This window comes from Callithrix jacchus, chromosome 7, assembly GCF_049354715.1.
Source record: "Callithrix jacchus isolate 240 chromosome 7, calJac240_pri, whole genome shotgun sequence".
Taxonomy (NCBI): domain Eukaryota; kingdom Metazoa; phylum Chordata; class Mammalia; order Primates; family Cebidae; genus Callithrix; species Callithrix jacchus.
The window spans coordinates 129,098,325-129,117,863 of NC_133508.1; the positions used below are offsets into that span (position 1 = coordinate 129,098,325).

The following is a 19,539-nucleotide window of genomic DNA, read 5'->3' on the forward strand; positions in this document are numbered from 1 at the left end:
AGATGAGAGAATCTGAGGGCATTTATAATAATACTAAAACTCTCACAGCCCTTACCTCGGCCCACGCACTGTTCTAAATGCCTTAGATATAGTAACTCATTTAATTCCTCATAAATACCTCTTTGAGGTAAGAAGTAATATGTCTGTTTTACAGTTAGAGAAACTGAATCACAGAAAAGCTAAGTAATTTCACCAAGGTCACACAGCTAGTAAATGACAGAATTGGGATTCAGACACTGGCAGTCATGTTTTTTCCAGCTATTTTTTTTTTTTTTTTTTTGAGTCGGAGTTTCACTTGTTACTCAGGCTGGAGTGCAATGGCGAGATCTCGGCTCACCTCAACCTCTGCCTCCTGGGTTCAAGCAATTCTCCTGCCTCAGCCTCCTGAGTAGCTGGGACACAGGCGCGCACCACCATGCCCAGCTAAATTTTGTATTTTTAGTAGAGACGGGGTTTCACCATGTAGACCAGGATGATCTCGATCTCTTGACCTTGTGATCCACCCGTCTCGGCCTCCCAAAGTGCTGGGATTATAGGCTTGAGCCACCGCACCCGGCCTGCATCTTTCATTAAGTTGCAACTTCACATCTTAATTTAATTAATTAATTAATTTATTTATTTTGAGACAGAGTCTCACTCTGTCCTCCAGGCTGAAGTGCAGTGGCCTGATATTGGCTCACTACAACTTCCACCTCCTGGGTTCAAACGATTCTCCTGCCTCAGCCTCCCAAGTAGCTGGGATTATAGGCGTGCACTACCATGCCCAGCTAATTTTTGTGTTTTTAGTAGAGACGGGGTTTTACTATGTTGTGACTCCTGACCTCAGGTGATCCGCCTGCCTTGGCTTCCAAAATGCTGAGATTACAGGCATGAGCCACTGTACCTGGCCACATATTTTAATTTTAAAGTGAAGATCAAATTTTGATTATAAATTCTTTTAAAAATCACATGATTGCTTTTTCTGATTATAAAGTGTATATATAATTGTTGTAGAAAATTTGAAAAAAATTTTAGTCACAAAGAAGAAAATTAAAACAACCTACACTGTGTACCACATGGAAATAACTGTGATTAATGTATTAATGTATCTTCTTCCAGATATTTTTGTATGCATAAATGTATGTACATTATTAGGATAATACTCTATTTTGTAACCTGACTTTTCCCCTGGACAGTATATCAAAAATGTGTTTTTATGTCCTGTGGTATTCTTATACAACTGGATTTTTAATGGCTAAGTATTCTATCTTATGTATTTTCATAATTTATTTAACCAACCCCTTTCATTGCATATTCAGGAATTACCATTTTTCCCCTCTTAAAAAAATAACTCTGTGGTAAACATAATAATCACCACTATTAAACAAAGCAGTGCTTAAACACTGCTAAAACAAAGATGAGGCATTACTGTGACAATTATTCAAAAGGTTCTAAATTCAAACAAAGTTCTGAGGAGTTTGAAAGGCCATCTTAATGCAGCTCTCAGGCTTCCCTTCAGGCTCGCAGAGCGTGCAGCTGCCTGACTCTGACCTAGGACTCGGCACCATGGAGCATGATATCATTTGTATGTTTGTCTCCAGCCAAATCTCATGTTGAATTGTAATCCCCAGTATTGAAGATGGGGCCTGGTGGGAGGCGATTGGATCCTGGGGGTGGATTTCTCGTGAATAGTTTAGCACCATCCCCTTGGTGCCGTCCTTGAGATAGTGAGTGACGTCTTGTGAGATCTGGCTGCCTCACTTTCTTGCTCCTGCTCTGGCCATGGGATGTGCCTGCCTCCCCTCAGCTTCCTCCATGATTGCATGCTTCTAGAGGCCTCCCCAGAAGATGAGCACATGCTACCAGTTTAACTGGCTCAAAACTCTGTAGGTGTTACAGCTTCCTGTAATTTATTATAAATTACCCAGTCTCAGGTGTTTAAAGCACAAAAAGTACAGCCTAATACAGAGCATTTATTCATTCAATTGGCTCATATTTTTTGAGCAGCTACTATTTCAGGAGCAGCGTCTATAACCTCCAGAGTATTCATGGAGTTTGTTTAAAGAGAGCTTAGGAGCCTGTGATCCTGGAGTCAGACTGCTTGCTCTGGTCCCAAGAGGTTTACCTTATGACTTTGGCCAAGTAACTTTACCACTCTGAACCTCACTCTCTTCATCTGTGAAGTGAGCATAATGGTACCTACTTCATGGATTGTTGTGGAAATTAAATGAGATAATGCTTGCAAAGCTTTCATACCATGTCTGGTACATACTAAGTGCTCATTCATTATTAGCTCTAACACTGCCCTCCCGCTGTTATTGTTGAAGTTTTATTCATCTGAAGCTCTAGAGCCATCTCTCAATAATGCTAAACCTCTCGATCGCCTACACTTCAAATAATTCTACTCTTGTCTTGCCAGCAGCTTAATTGAGACAACTGTCTGACCTATAATAACTTGAGTGGTACACACTGTGAAGGAAAAAGGAAATAGTTAACAGATAAAAATACAGAGTTCAGCAGTTTGCCTTCCAAACTACAGGAGATACTTGATTAGTCCTGAAACTTAGAGTCAACAAAATACGATTGCTTAAGTTTACTCTGGACAAAGAGATTTCCTCAGTGAGGCAAAATCATGTTTCCTCAAGTTCTGTTGACATTTTGAAACTCTAAACCCTTCACTTTTCTACAAATCATATCTGCTGGGACCCTGATATGATTTGGCTCTGTATCCCCACCCAAATCTCATCTTAAATTGTACTCCCATAATTTTTTACAGGCTCATAGGTGGAAGAGACTTGCCTTGTCTCAGATGAGACTTTGAACTGTGGACTTTTGGGTTCATGCTGAAACTGGCTAAGACTTTGGGGGACTGTTGGGAAAGCACGATTGGTGTTGAAATGTGAGGACATGAGATGTGGAGGGGCCAGAGGCGGAATGATACGGTTTGGCTTTATGTTCCCACCCAAATCTCATCTTGAATTGTACTCCCGTAACTCCCATGTGTTGCTGGAGGGATGAGGTGGGAGATAGTTTGAATCATGGGGGCGGTTCCCCCATACTATTCTCCTGGTAGTGAATAAGTCCCATGAGATCTGATGGTTTTAATCAGGAGTTTCCACTTTTGCATCTTTCTCATTTTCTCTTCCCACTACCCTGTAAGAAGTGCTTTTCACCTCCTACCATGATTCTGAAGCCTCCCCAGCTATATGGAACTTAAGTCCAATTAAACCTTTTTCTTCCCAGTCTTGGGTATGTCTTTACCTGCAGCATGAAAACGGCCTAATACAGACCCACACACTCACTGCATCACTGATGCTAAGTAGGAACAGCAGGAGGAGCACAGAATGCTTCCTTCCAATCTGGATATTTTCAGTCTCCTCTGTGGTCAGGAACTTCATGAGGATCCAGGAGGATTTTAAAGCAAAGAGGCACTCAGGCCAGCACTGAACTGGTTGCTCTGCCCTTTCCACCCCTCCTCCTACAAAAAAATCTGCAGCTTAGTCGCCACATTTCATTCTTTTTCAGTATTGTAGCACAGGCATATAACACTGCACTAATCTTTTTTGGCTATAACTTGTATCATGTAAATGGCAAAATGCAGCTGAATACTGTGCTGACTGGAATGGAGATTTGCAAGGTGCCAATGGGGAAATTAAAATTACAGCGTGAAATCGCATGGAGCTTCAAGGTAGTTTAAAATCTTCTCAGCTATTTACCCACAGTCTTTAAAAAATGCTTCGGACCGTGGGAAAACAAAGGTGGCTCTCTGTAATTCCTGGATATGGCGATTGAGTAGGAAATGTGCTTTGAGGGGACCAAATTCAGAAGTCATTGAAGAGGCAGCACCATCTAACTGGTGGAGGATCCAGCTGGATTTTCTGTCCCTTCATCCGTTGAGCTGGCTTGACACTTCCCTTCTTGGTGCTTTTGTTGGATTTGTTTGTAAAATGAGAGTCATGCTACTAGATACTCTCCGAAGTATCTATAGTACAAGAGTCTATAAAATATTTTTTGGATGTTGAAGTATTTTTAGACTTTGTACAATTATTTGATGTATTGAGATACCTGATAAATGTATTTGTTAATAATATGGTATAGGCAATGAGCATAGACAAATGATTCATAAGAAAAAAATACACATAATGAACATTTCCAAAGGTTACTTTTACTAATAATCACAATTTTTTATTTATCCCAACAATACATATTTTTTAAAAGCAGTTCACTCTAAAGAGTCACATGGAGAGTGCTGAGATAATCTTGTTTGCTTAGAAGGTCATGGAAATGCAAATAAACCTTTAAATCCAGCGGGGTCTAAGCAGGATGGGGACCTGATATTTTGCAGGCTGCTCCACCCACTGACTTTCGTGATGGACTCAGGTGGTTTCCTCTGCCTGCTTTTGGGTCCTTTTCTTCTGCTGTCAGCACTCCCCAGGCAGCCACTCATCCCTGCCTCTCAGGCCATTTGTTTTGAGGATGCTGGGCAACACTGCCCCCACCACTCCCCACTCCAGGCTTCAGTCCTGTACAATTCAGTCCTTGGGCTTTGTTCAGAATGATCAGGAAAGCGACATTTTTTTTTCTGCTAGCACTAATAGCTTTAAGAATGCATAGGCCAGGAGCTGCTGTGCTGCGATGAGAGGGCCCAATTGGAAAGAAAACCAATATAAGGCAAGCTGTAGGGAGATAGGACAAACCAGTGTTTTTTCCTACTCTCTATCTACTCTCACACGGTCACTCACTAACACTTCAGACGACGGATGTGGGGGTGGTCCTCCCCCACATAACAACAAGCAATTCTGCAGATGATTTTCTGATGGACACAAGTTGAGTGTCTTCAAATCAAATTCAATTCTATTCCCACACTGTCTCCTGAAAACAGCAAGAGATCTCACAGGCTGAGGGCTCAGTCCCATGACAATGCTCCCACTTCAGGCGCCAGTTGCAAGCACAGGATGTGGCCTGCGTTTCTGACCAACCAGCTATAAACTGGGGTTTTCCCAACCCCTTCCTTGGGTTCTGTTAATTTGTTAAGTGGCTCACAGAACTTAGGGAAACATTTTACTTACATTGGGCCATTTATTATATAGGATATTACAAAGGATACAGATGAACAGCCAGGTGAAGGGATGCAGTCTGGAGCTTTCACGTCCTCTCTGGGCGCCTTACCCTCCAGGAACCTCCATGTGTTCAGCTATCTGCAAGCTCCCAGAACTCAGTCCTTTGGGGTTTATATGTAAGCTTCATTACATATAATGATTCAATCATGATTAAATTATTGGTCACTGGTTTATCAACCCAACCTTAGGTCCCTCCCCACTCCCCAGAGGTCAGGAGGCTAGGGTAGAAAGTTCCACCCCTCTAATCATATGATTGGTTTCTCTGGCAACCAGCCCCCATTCTGAGGTGACCTGGGAGCTACCAGTCATCTCATTAACATGCAAGGAACCTCATCACTTGGGAGATTCCAAGGATTTGGGGAGCTCTATGTCAGGAAATGGGACAATGAGCAAAATTATATTTTACAATGTTACAAAAGCAAAGTCTAGAGGATCAAGTCCTGGTGACTTCGTCTGCGTTCTTGGATCCAGTCATGCTTGAAGATGGTTCTATCCATAGATGTTTTATGTCCTCATTATTTTTGAAGCAATACAATATACAGTGGTAAAAGTCAAATAATATTACAGCATTTACAAACTACAACAAAAGTCTCCTGCCCATTCCTTCCCACCTCTTTTATCTTCCTCTTTAGCATTTTTTGCTACTTTTTTTTTTGAGACGGAGTTTCACTGGTTACCCAGGCTGGAGTGCAATGGCGCGATCTCTGCTCACTGCAACCTCTGCCTCCTGGGTTCAGGCAGTTCTCCTCCCTCAGCCTCCTGAGTAGCTGGGATTACAGGCATGTACCACCATGCCCAGCTAGTTTTTTGTATTTTTAGTAGAGACGGGGTTTCACCAAGTTGACCAGGATGGTCTTGATCTCTTGACCTCGTGATCCGCCTGCCTCGGCCTCCCAAAGTGCTGGGATTACAGGCTTGAGCCACCGTGCCTGGCCATTTTCTGCTATTTATACTGTGTTTTTCTCCATATTTCTAACCAATAGGGCTCTCCTGCTATTTCTCAGGTCAATACTTCTCATATGTTCCCTCATGACTTTGTCAAAGAAGAGGATTTAGCACTGTTTTCTCACTATCTATCCCTCACCCAACTTCATCCCTCCAAAATAGATGTTTTACAATTTTGTGTTGAGTTACTATTTAGTTTTTATCTTATTATGAGGTGTTAGATGATTACATTTTCTTCTATTACTGTTATTCTTTCTGTAAGTAACAATTGCCTCCCTTTGCTAATTTTTCATTGACATGATTTCCTTCTGTACTCACGAAAACCTTTTACAACTCTTTGGGTTTGTTTTTGAGATGGAGTTTCACTCTTGTTGCCCAGGTTGGAGTGCAATGGCGAGTTCTTGGCTCACCACAACCTCCACCTCCCAGGTTCAAGCAATTCTCCTGCCTCAGCCTCCCAAGTGGCTGGGATTACAGGCATGTGCCACCACGCCAAGCTAATGCCTTTTAAAACACTTTGAATCAACTTCCTTTTTCAGTTAAACATCTGATATTCTTGTTTGTTTGTTTGCTTAGAGTCTCACTCTGTCAGCCAGGCTGGAGTGCAGTGGTGCAATCATGGCTCACCACAGCCTTGACCTCCTGGGCTCAAGAGATCAGCCTCCCGAGTAGCTGGTACTACTTGGCTAATTTTTGCATTTTTTGTAGACAGGTCTTGCCATGTTGCCCAGACTAGTCTCAGACTCCTGGGCTCAAGCAGTCCTCCCACCTGGGACACCCAAAGTGCTGGGACTACAAGAGTGAGCCACCACAGCTGGTCTGATAGTCTTTCAGTTCCATTTTTTTCCCCCTAGAAACATTATTTCCTGAAGCTTTCCATCTTCCTGCTTCAACCTGACTAGTTAGTTGTCTTCTAGGACTGATGCAAGATTTTCTTTTTTTTTTTTTTTGAGACGGAGTTTCGCTCTTGTTACCCAGGCTGGAGTGCAATGGCGCTCTCGGCTCACCGAAACCTCTGCCTCCTGGGTTCAGGCAATTCTCCTGCTTAAGCCTCCTGAGTGCTGGGATTACAGGCATGCGCCACCGTGCCCAGCTAATTTTTGTATTTTTAGTGGAGATGGGGTTTCACCATGTTGACCAGGATGGTCTGGATCTCTTGACCTCATGATCCACCCGCCTCAGCCTCCCAAAGTGCTGGGATTACAGGCTTGAGCCACTGCGCCCGGTGATTTTCTTGATTTTATCTTCCAACTCTTCTTGTGGTTGATGCTACTGTGTTCACCAAAGCTGATCCTTCTTCCTGAGTACAAAGCTAGACTATGTCAGTTTTAGTGGATAGAATGTAAGCAGAAATTATTCTTGTCACTTATAGACCTGGTCCATAAAAGCCTCCCAGGGAGATTCACTTTGTCTTCTTCCGTTGAGATGTCCAGGGTGATCTTGGAAACTACGTGTTAAAGATGGCAGAATTTTGTCAGTGGAGCTCTGAACTACTTTTTGGAGTCCTACCCCACTCTACTCTCTTTCCACTGATTGAACTTAAATGAATGAGAAATAACTTGCTAGCTTTCTATTCTGCAACTGTTCCTTTTTATAGCATCCGGATATATTTCAATAATGTAACAACATTTGTTACCTCTTTGAGGACATTGAAGGTTGTTGTGGAGTTTTTGTCGTTGTTGCTGTTTGTTTGTTTTGCTTCTTGCATTGTGTCTGTTTCCTCTGATTTCTTTTTGCCACCTACCTGTTTTGATCACTCTTTCATGTTGAGTTTTTCTTAAGTATCGTCATTGAGTATCATCACTGACCTCTGACCCTGTTTGAGAGTGAGGTATTGAAAAGGTGATTAAAAGCTATGTGACCATGGGTGGGGTTTGTTGCCTGGTTAATCTTTATTAGAGAGATGAAGTACCTGGCTGGGTTTTTCCATTTGAGAATCCTCAAATCTCAGTATCATTAGGGCTTTTCTACTCCACTGGCCAGTCTTCTTGGAGAAGGATTCTTCAGTCTTCTGCCCAGGCTCTGGAGGCCTGACTGCTGGGTTCTTTGAGCTGAGGAGGAAAATGAGTGAAGATCTCACCATTCAGAATATGGAGTTGCCTGTTTTTGGAAGACTCTTTTTACTTTTTTCTGTTTTCAGTTGCTTCCCCTGGACCTCTTTGCTACATCTGCTGTTTTGTGTCTGAAACGTCTCTGATTAAAGTTTACTCCACAGTAAACCTTCAGTCCCCTGATGGGGTTGGGGAGAGATGGGACCTCGCAATGTTCCTGTTTCAGACCCAGTCTCCTCTTGTCCTTAGAGGCTCCTGCATCCCCAATTCCTGAGCCTTTTCAGTGTTCTGTGGTGTGAATGGGCTTGCTTCTTCTTTGAATTCTCTTTTAGGAATGTTGGGGTGCACCACTCAGATGGCCCCCTTTTAATGGAGGTTTCATTTCCCAGCTGCTAGGAGTGTTGGCTGATGAAGTTCCTAGGAATTAACTATGGATGATGGGAACTGCCACAGCCAAAGTTATCCCAAGGCCTGAGCCCTTGCTTCAATTTGGGACCACTCCGAAGGGCTTCCTATGAGGTCTGCTGTGACTCCATCGCAGCTCCACCTGTTTCTGCTCAGTCCTCCTTCTTTCACTCCCCGGCAGGTGTTGTACCCAAGAGTTCTGCCCAGTAAACTTCTAGCATCAGCTTTCCATCTCCAGGTCTGTTTCACCAGGAACCAAATCAAAGACATCTTTCAGTCTCTAACTCTTTCATCTCATTTTAATATTCCAAAGACGTATTGGTATTTCTCAAGTGCTATATTGTCTCCTCTCCTGTACTGATTGGCTTTATGAGTATATACCTATTTTCCCTCTTCTGGTCTCATTTTATTGATATTTCTACAAGGCATCTGACTTAAACATATGTGTTCAGTCTGTTGTGTTTGACCAGAAATCTGGAAACATATTAAAAACACCATGGAACATATAATGAATCCTTCCAGCTTCGTATAGGTCTTGTGAAAATTACTAAAACTAACTCCCTTTTATGGATGCTATTTGACATGGAATATTAAAGAGTAAGAGACTGTAGAGTAAATATGCCAGATCCAGACCACCAATGGAAAAGCTAGAGAACAGCCCCCATCCTATCCCAGATCACTCCTTCCCCTACCCCAGGCTATGCTCCCTCTCCTTCCTGGGGGTGAGGGGGAACTGAATCCCCACCAAGCTCTGAGCCTGCTGTCTTCCTCTCCAGGCCTTTGCACATGCTGCTTTCACAGCCTGGGATGTCCTGTCTTCATTTCATCTGACCAAGTCCTTTTAATCTCCAGAACCCAGCACAAAACATCATTAACCCCTCAAACTCAGCACTGCGTCAGGTACCTCCCTTGTGCATTATGCTCCCCATACCTGCATTCATAACAACAAACAACAATCAATATACCAGAATTGTCATTTCCTGTGACTCTGACCTCCTTGAGCACAAGAACTGAACATTTTTCTTTTTAGAGCTGGTATTTCTCAGAGTGATGTTTAAAAGTTGCTGTAGAATAAATTGAATAAATGGATCAATGGATAGATGGATGGATACTTCAAACAGGCTCTCCTCAGAGACGCGGCCATAAAAGAGCAAGGCCTCAGGCTTGGGGAAAAAAGAAGAGTCCAAGTTAGGAAAGAGTTTCTCCTGTCCAGCCCTCATCCAAACCTTGGGGAACCAGTCCCCAGAAATAGTAGAGCAAAGGAGGTGGTCCAGCCAGTTGCTACTGATCTGGATTGGCAGAAATGGAAGAAAAGATGTCAGAGTAGCAATGGAGTATTGATCCAGAAAAGGCAGAGAAGGGAAGCCATATGTAAAAATGCCAGCCTGAAGCTGCAAAAAGCTACAAACAAGAACCTCCGTAAGAGCTTATCCTACCACAACAAGAAGCACTAACACTCATATCTAAGGGACTTTCTAAAGTTCTGTACATGTTGAAACTCATTTTATCTTTACAACAGTCTTATGAGTTGGGTACTTACTCATATTTTATAGGTGAGGAAACTGAGGCACAGGAAACTTACCCAAGGCCATTCAGCTAGGAAGTGGCAGTGCCGGAGTCTGAATCTGGACAGTCTGAATTTGGCATCCATGCTCTTAACCACAAGAAAAGAGCTGCTTCCCCTCCCATTTCCTGATCTCACCAATTCACCACCTACCCCAAGTTGCTAGAAAAATAATTCCTCTTTTCTGACAGAATAATATTCCTGTCAAGGCAGGACTCCCAGCTGTATTTGGTCTCATAACCCAGGTAGAACAAAAGTGGGGTTAGGAAGAGAGGAGGGAGAAAGGCCCAGTGGCTGGGACAGTCCTTATGTCCCCATTCCTTGACACATTCCCAAAAAGAATCAGTAATCAGTATAGAGGAAAAAGGGAGAGAACAGAAAAACTGCAGGACAGGGCCAATTGTCTGTGCCTTTCTAGCGGTGGTCCCCTCCAGGCCTGCTCGCAGGGACTCTGTGGCCTGCATTCCAAAGATAGGCTTTGGTTTTTGGACCCAGGACGAAGGGGCCAGTATGCATCAGGGATCAAGTCAGAGCCAGTGACTCAGCCCACACAAGGCCCAGAGGTTCAGTAACATCACAAGATGCTGAGACACGTCTCAAACACTTGCCAGCTGAGTCCATCTGGAACATGAGTTCTGAGCAGAAAAGAGCAGGGAGGTGAGGGGTGGAGCCCTGGATGTGCTGGTCAGTGAGAGCTGACTCAGAGTGACTTCCAAGGCCAACCTAGGGTGATCTTGCTGAGTCTCGGACCAGTCCCAAGTGCTGTGGAAGGTCATGAGAGTGGCAAGGCCGAACCTCAAGACCAGTTTCCCAAGCAGGGAGGAGAGGGTGACTCCAGCACCGCCTGGCCTCTCCCATGCCATCCCTCTTGGTCTCACTCAAGCCAAGGAGGACTGTTTTCCCAGGACGGCCCACCCAGAAATGTAGGAGGCAAAAGAAAGGAGCGCCATCAGAAATCCCTGGGGCAGCCTTGTTGCCACTCCTCTGAATCCTTTCAAAGGAAAAGAGCTCATAAGCAAGGCCATGAAATTGTTCCCACTTGTATAAGCAGAATTCTCACACTTGTAACTACTGAACTTGTGATGTGAAATTACGTGTTCCATGTCTGTCTTTCCCACTGGGCAGTAACTGTTACCAGGGAAGGGACCAGGGTGGTCTTGTTCACTTATGCCTAGGAGAGTGCCTGGTATACAGCTGGTGCTTAACACATATGTGTGGGGTGATAAACTGCATGGACTCTGGTCTTCTAGCCTTTAGTTGGGGATTAGTGGGAACAAGACCTCTTTCCACCCTTCTTTACGGGACCAGCCTGCAGATGCTCTTGCTCCCTCTCCCCTGTCTACCAGGGCCTCATTTTGTATTTGCAGAGCCAGCAATTAAAACTCCCTTAGGAACTTACTCAGAGCCAGAGCCCAGGTCACATGGCTCGGGCCACCGCATGGAGCCTGGGCCTCCCCCAGCCCCAGTTGCAGCTCAGGTGTCAGAGGCTGGGCTGGGGGTGGGGGCTGGACTGTTAGGGCAAGATTTCTAGGAATCACTGGGGGACTGAATTACTCAGTTGAAGAATTTGAGAAGTTGGTTCAGCTTTTGAGAGGAAATGTCAGTAACTAGGGGAAAAACAACTGGGATGAAGGGCGAGCTCCCTGGCTATGAGAAAGTGTGCTGGCTCTGAGTCTAACTGGCTCTTGTCCAGATTTTTATTTCTGGTGTTTGGTGGTTACATAAAAAAAGCTTATAAACTTAACTCCAGTTAGAAAAAAATACAACTATTTTAAATATTGATCCTGGATAATCCCTTCAAATCTGTCAGGGAGACCACCCGGTGTGAAGGAAGGTGGGGGGCCCAGTAGGTGAAAACTGGGGGAGGGCTGGGGCCAAGGAGGCTCTGGGACTGTGTGATTTGGAATAGCACCTTCTCCACACAGGGTGCCTGTTTTACTGGTCATCTGGCTGCTTCCTATAGGATTCTACTGCCTCTGTCAGGGACTCCTAGTCTTTCTAGACTGCTCCCATGCTAACATTTGCATCTGACATTTGGTGACTCTTCCTCTCTGGGCAGAAATAATAGATAAGTGTGTATTTTTCAAGTGAAAACAAATGAAAATAATTTTTATTGGATTGATAAAAGCATGACAAATACCAAATAGAGGAATTAAAGAAGTATATGAACAGATAGTTCACTATAGGAAAACAAATGCCTGATAGACATTTGCAAAGATGTTCATCCCCAACAGTCATTAAAGAAACGCGATCAAAGCAATGTGGGGCTATTTTGTATCTTTTGGATGAAAAAGGCTAGAAAGAAATAATATTGTTTGCCAGATTTTACTGTTGGAAAACTAGAAAGTCAACTGGAAGACCACTAGGCGTGAGGCCTCAGTCTGGTCACCATATTCTCATATAAAAAGCATAGAGAGACAGAGTTCTTCCCAAATGCCTACAGTAACCAGTTAGAAAATACAACGGGAAAAAGATTCCTTTCACAGTAGCAACAACAACAACAAACTTAAATGCCCAGGAATTAATGTAACAAGAGATGAGGAACCTAGATGGAGAAAGCATTCTGCCTAACTGAGAGACAAGGGCCTCAAAAGAGCTATACATCTAAAAATACCCAGGCGAGTTAAAGATTTGAATGTAAAATAGGAAACTGTAAAAGTCCTAGAGGAAAAGCTCAGTAATGATGTAATTCTGAGATAGGGAAGACTTTCTGTGGATGACCCCAAAAGCAGAAACCATTCATGAAAAGTTGGATAAATATGCTCTACAAAAAAATTTTTTTAATATGTTGATGAACATCATAAACCAAACTAAAAGGCAAACAAACTTATAAGCATTAAGAAATTTTCTCAATGTTAGCAGAAAATGTATTGCTGGCATTCCATTTTGTTACGGAACATTCATTAACCTCTATTCTAAAGGAGCATTTTTGGGGAAAGTGTCAGTAAGATGCAGTTAAGTTCTTAATTCACAAAAGCAAATAATTCTGTGGGCCTTCTTTCAGTTCCTCAAAAACTACCAAAATCTTTTGGTCCTGACGTCCTCTGCACTTGCTGTTATCTTTGCTTAAAAAGTAAGTATGTCCTTTCTCACCCCATGGGAAGCCGTGTCTCATTCTTCAGACTTGGGTGTAAATGATGCCTTCTCATAGAGGTCTACTTTAACCACCAACATGTGCATTTTCTTTATAGCGTTTATCAAAACCGCACCTTGTAATTATAAACATATTTGTTCATTTGTGACTAGGCCTCTTCTGAAAGAGAGTAAGGCCATAAGGGCAGCGCAGGAAGACTCCTGCCTTGTTCACAGGCATAGAGCAGTACTTACTAGAGTATAGTAAAGCTGGCACGGGTCAGCCAGGCAACACTTATTTGTGGGACAATGAATAAGCACTCATCTGGTGTTGGAAGGGGAAGAGAAAATGAAACAGAGGCTGGGCATGGTGGCTCATGCCTGTAATCCCAGCATTTTGGGAGGCTGAGGCGGGCAGATCACCTGAGGATGAGAGTTTGAGACCAGGCTGATCAACATGGAGAAACCCTGTCTCTATTAAAAATACCAGGTGTGGTGGCACATGCCTGTAATCCCAGCTACTCTGGAGGCTGAGGCAGGAGAATCACTTGAACCCAGGAGGCAGAGGTTGCAGTGAGCCAAGATTGCACCATTGCACTCCAGCCTGGGCAACAAGAGCGAAACAGTCTCACAAAAAAACCAAAAAACAGAAAGAAAAGAAACGAAACAGAGCCCCTCCTCTCCTGAAGGATTGATTGCTTGAATGACTGGATAGATGAATAAATGAACAGAGTTGGATAAGCCCCTCATGACAGTATTCTGTAGGGGTTGTCTACCCATGTTTTGTCTCTCCCAAAGACAAGAATCTTGACTTGAATCAAGTAGCTTTATCAAACTTAAACTTTATCTAACTTCAATCAAATACAGACGCTTCTCAACTTATGATGGGACTATGTTCCAATAAACACATTGCACATTTTAAAATATCATAAATTGAAGATAAGTTTAATACACTCGACCTAGTGAACATCATAACTTAGCCTTGCCTACCTTAAACACAATCAGAACACATGCTTCAGCCTACAATTGGACAAAATCATCTAACACAGAGCCTATTTTATAGTAACATTACAACAAAAAATTTTGAATCAAAATCAAAGTATGGTTTTTGCTGAACGTGTATTGCTTTTGTACCATTGTGAAATAGAAAATTCATAAGTTCGGGACTGTCAATGTCTTGAATCCGACTGTCATTATCTAACTGAAACCCTATCCTTGTCAATACCCAAAGCTCAGCTCCAGAACACAGGGAATCACCAAAACAAGGAAGCTCAATTCAACAAAGAAATTATCAAAAAGGACTTTCACTTGTTCCTCATGTCTCTTGACATTCAAGGGAGTCTAATTTATAACCCCTACAGGACCTTTCATATCATCCCTTCTCTACCCCAATCCCCTGCCCACCCATAAGAATCTAGACCCATCTAGATTTTTCTTTACCAATTTTCCCATCCCCTTCTCACCTAACACCCCCATTCCCAAACCCACCTCCAACACTGCCCCTTGTCCTTTCTTGTTCCCTGGTTATCCACTAGGACTAGACCCCTTTCTAAACCCTTTTCTTCCTCCCACTATCTGATCTGAGTCTCTTATGTTTTCAGAACTTCAGATCCCGGTTGCCTTTACCAAAGTCTAGGAGTTAGTCTGCCAGAGATGTTCTTAGGAAGATGGGGGTGGGAGTAAGAGAAAAATGACCTGGAAATTTTTGGAATCCCTTTAGTGGTCAGGTGTGGGGAGGGGGAGAGAAGAGGCCTCTCACTATCTCTCATTAGTAAAATGCCTGCATCCCCAACCTCTTCTTGGACCCCCTCCCCATTGCCTTCTCTGCCTGCTTCTGGGCTGCCTCCTGACACTCATCTTCTCCTGGGGTTGTTTGTCCTGCTATATCCTCTACCACAGAGCACTGCCTCTCATGAGGTTCTAACACCTCCAGCTCTGAAGCCCATCATATCAGATGATACACCAACTAGCCCACCTTGTTATAGCCTGGTCTCACCCCTTCACCCTTTGTTCCTTGTGGGTCCCTCTCACTTATTACTCCTGTGATAGGCTCTGGATTTCTCATCTCCTCCATCTTCAAAGGTTGGAACGCTCTGGGGCTCAGTCTCCTTGACCCCTTCCATGCTTAATCCCTAGGTGATGCCTTTCGACCGTGTGGATGGTCTACACATCCAAAGGCTAATAACCCCCACATTGATATCTCTTGCCTGGACTCCCCTGAACTTCGAACTCATATATCCAGTAGTCTATTCCTGTCTCTATTCAAATGTCTAACAGACTTCTCACTCTCAAGAACAGAACTTTCTATTTTCCCCACAAACCTGCCTTCCTGATAGCCTTCCCCATCTCTGTAAATCTACCTCCACTCTTCTAGTTGCTCAGCCCCAACACCTTAGCATCATCCCTGGCTCCTCTTTCTCTTACATCCCACATTCAACCTGTCAGCAAATCTTGTCATTTCAGAATCCATCCACTTCTCATCACTTTCATAGCAACCTCTCCTCTCCAAGCCACAGTCTCATTGTGCTTGGATTCATGTCACAGCCTCCATATCAGATACTCAGCCTCCATCTCCCCAGTGTATTAAGTATTGTTTAGGCAAACAGCATGTCCCCTGGGCCCTCCTGCAGAATACAACTGTTGGGTTTCCTAGCCCTACATGAGATAGCCACTCTTGTATGTCCACTACTCTGAGGCTTTTCATCCCTTCTTCCACTATCTGCCATAGAAGTTTTCATATTTCTACTTGACTTAATTAGGGCCATTCCTTTCTCTGAGCAGCAAGTTAGTACTATTTCCCTGGGTGCATACCAGGGTGTTAAATCCTGCATCATAGGAGAATACTCCCATATCAATATACTCTCCATGGCAGGATACTCTAGGGTGGCTCATGATCCTACCTTCCAGTGTTCACATTCTTATGTAATCTGCCCCCATAGAGTGCAATCCAGACACATGCTGAGTTATATGTGGTTACTTGTATGTGAGTAACATTTGTCTTGCTAGGAGACTCTCTCTTGCTGGCTTTGAAGGAGCAAGATGCCATGTCACGAGTTGTCTTAAGGAGAGGGCCATGTGGCAAGGCACTGAAGGTGGCCTCTGGCAGACAGCCAGCAAGAAACAGGCCTCCAGTCTGATAGTCTACAAGGCCCCGAATCCTGCCAACAACTGTGGAAGCTTAGAAGTGGGTCCTTCTACACTTGAGCTTTCAGGTAAGATCTCAGCTCAAGCTGACACCTTGATTGCAGCCTTGCAGTAGACCCAGGAAATCTGTGCTGGAACTCTTGATCCAGAGAAACTATGAGAAAATAAATGTGTGTTCTTTTAAGCCACAAAATTTGTGAGGTACTGTAATATAGAAATAGATAACGAATACATTTTTTAAAATCCAACCTTAAATTCTGTTCATGCCCCTGCCCTGATCAAGCAATCTTAGAATCTAGTTTCATACACATTGTCCCAGATTTGACCAACTCATACTGGCGAGGTCTAGAGCTCCTTTCTCTATTAGCAGATCCAGCACTTCCCCAGCTGTGATATCTTGTGACTTGACCCTAGTTATTGGTTTTAGCAACTGACAGCTACATTTGCCAGAGGTGATGGGGTCCTCATAGCCAGCCTGCTAGTGAGCGAGTCAATCCAAAAATCCCATTTTAGAGCCTGCATCCTAAGACCACTTCTCGTATCAACTGCCATAGCCCAGGTACACAAAGAAACAGATTGCAAGATTCTCAGAATTGCATGCAGGAGGTTTTTGAGGGAGCACTCTTGGGACAAACATCTTCAAGGAGTGAGAGAAGCAGGATTGACCAAGGGAAAAAATTGACCTGCTCTGCAGTTGCAACAAAGATTTCAGCTGCTTCCGTAAGTTGCCATAGCACCCTAATGGCCTGCAGAGCTGTTCTGCTTTGAGGCAGAGGGGCTGGGACTTACAACCTTCTCATCATCCAGTTGTTGAAGGCAGGCTGCTCACAGGGAAGGGGGCATGATCTTGGCAGGCAAATCTTTACTGGGGGAAATTCCCAAGAGAAAGTCAGCTGAGAACAGTCAATCGCCAACACTCTCAGCAGTGAGGGGGGAAAGTACCTGGATCCTGAGCACATCCAGCACTCACTACGTTCTCCCTAGTGGTCCTCCTCCGCCTATTTCCATCCCATTTCACACTTCTTCAGCCACCCCACCCAGATACCAGCCTCTCTCACCTTCAGGAAAGGCCTGTTTATTGGACCGTGAAATCAGGCTGGGAGTGTCCCATCCCCAGGAGCTGGCAAAACAACAGGCTCCAAGGGCCTCAGTCCCATCCTCACCATCCCAGAGCAGCTTGAGCAATGGTCCTATGTGGCCCTACAATGTTCAGTGCAGAGAACACAGAAAAAGAAGCCACCAGGAAAGAAACAGGCCCTTTCCCTTCTGCTCAGTGAGTTTTACACTGCCAGGTCAGTATACGATTCACTTAACCATCACAGCAACTGTGAGCGGAAAATTGTTCTCCCTGCTTTCCCAGGGAAGAGTCTGGGCATTGGAGGGATTCAGTAAAGTGAGTGCCAGTCTCCCTGTAGCAGCTGCTCTGTCTCAGTCTTCTTTGCAGCTTCTTCATCCTCACCCTAAGGGCTGGAATCACTCACTCATGAGGGAGTCTCACGCCACTCTATAGCTTTATGAACAATCTTTGTACTGATGATTCTACATTTATATCTTCAGCTCAGACTGCTCCCCAGAACTCCTAGCCTGGATATTCATTTGCCTTCTCAGCATCTTTTCTTGGATATCAAAGAATGAACTTGATAGTTCAAAATAGAATTCTTTATTTTCTCTGCCAAATCTCAGCACCCCCATTCCTACAGCCTTAGTTTCCGTTCCTACTCAGAATGGTACTGTCATTCTTCCAGTTGCTTAGGCCGAACACCTGGCATTGTCCTTGACATTGCTTTTTCTTTTATACCTCACATACAATCTATTTGCACATATTGTCAGATTTTCCTTGGAATCTGACCCTTTTCTACTAACTCTGCTGCCACCACACTGGCCTAAACCACTGTCATCTCCCATCAGTACTATTGCAAGAGCTACTTCCCTGGTCTTCTCTCCTCAATTTCTTCTCTACATAGCAGCCAGAGTGATCCTTTTAAAATGTAAGATCATTTGGGGGCCAAGGTGAGAGGATTGTTTGAGACCAGGAATTTGAGACTAGCCTAGGCAACACAGAAAGATTTCATCTTTACAAAACGTTGAAAAATCAGCCAGGCACAGTGGCCACACTGGTAGTCCTAGCTACTTGAGAGACTGAGGCAGGAGGATCACTTGAGCCCAGGAGTTTGAGGTTACAGTGAGCTATAATCATGCCACTGCACTCCAGCCTGGGAAACAAAGCAAGATCCCATCTCAAAAATAAATAAATGAAATGAAATGTAGGATCATATCCTTCTTCAATTCAACACTTTCCAGTAGCTTCCTATTTCATCCAGAATAAAATCCAAAGTCCTTACCATGGCCTACAAGACTACCTGATCTGCCACCTCCCCAACCCTTCTCTCCTCATCTCTTACTTTCATCTCTTGCTCCTACATCTCACTCTTTATTTCACTCTAGCCAGTATGGCCTCATTGTCAATCCTCAATACCTCCAAAATGTTGCTCCTATCACAGACCATTGCAGTCCTTGTTTCCTGGTAGAGACTTATATCACTCCCCATGAAACTCTTTCTTTGACTCTCCCTGTGTCAAAGAGGTATTTATTACCAGCCTAGCTTAAAACAGATGCTGTCCTCACCCCATCATTCTCTAACACTCTTATCCGGCTCTATTTTTCTGCATATTGTATGTTGATAGCCTCTCCACTCAGAATGTAAGCTCCATGAAGGCAAGTCTGCTGTTCACTGGTATGTCTCCAACATGTGGAACAGTACTGGGCACACACTGAGTGCTCAATCAGTGTTTGTTGCAAGAGTAAGTGAATGAATGAGTAAACTGCCAATGACAGAGACATGGCCTGGCAGGTTTCTTTGCGAGGTTCTTGGAAAATGTTCTGTGGAACTTCAAAGAACAGCAGGTAACAGCAGAAACTTGTATATTGGCTGCCTCTTTTTTTCAGTCTAGGGATTCCTCATCCTGTATTTGTTGTTGTCTTATCATCTCATTCAAAATAGAGTTTGAAAACCTCATGGCTTCTACCCAGACCAACAGGGTTTATGACATAGCACAACTAAACCCCTTCTTCTTTATCCATTTCCCAAACACACATCCACATCCACATCTAATCTACACCCGCACTTAGCTTTAGCAAACAAATCTTCACAGAACACATTAAGCTAACCAAATATATAAAAGTATATATTTACAAGAGTTTAGGAGATGTTTATTCATTTCACAGTAGGATCCTTTGCTTTGGAAAAGGATTCACCACA

The 19,539-nt window shown here is 43.7% G+C and overlaps 1 long non-coding RNA gene across 2 annotated transcripts in view; it reads left to right on the plus strand.

Annotated features, from left to right (window-relative positions):
* LOC118143026 (uncharacterized) overlaps window positions 1–19,539 on the plus strand; it is a 55,455-nt gene that overhangs the window by 450 nt on the left and 35,466 nt on the right. The window contains exon 1 of one of the 2 annotated variants that reach the window (XR_013520252.1): window positions 27–13,137. The exons of the other annotated variant lie outside the window; for it this stretch is intronic. This is a non-coding gene — a long non-coding RNA (uncharacterized LOC118143026). Of the gene's footprint in view, window positions 1–26; window positions 13,138–19,539 lie in introns of those variants that run through there. 2 annotated transcript variants of the gene reach the window in all.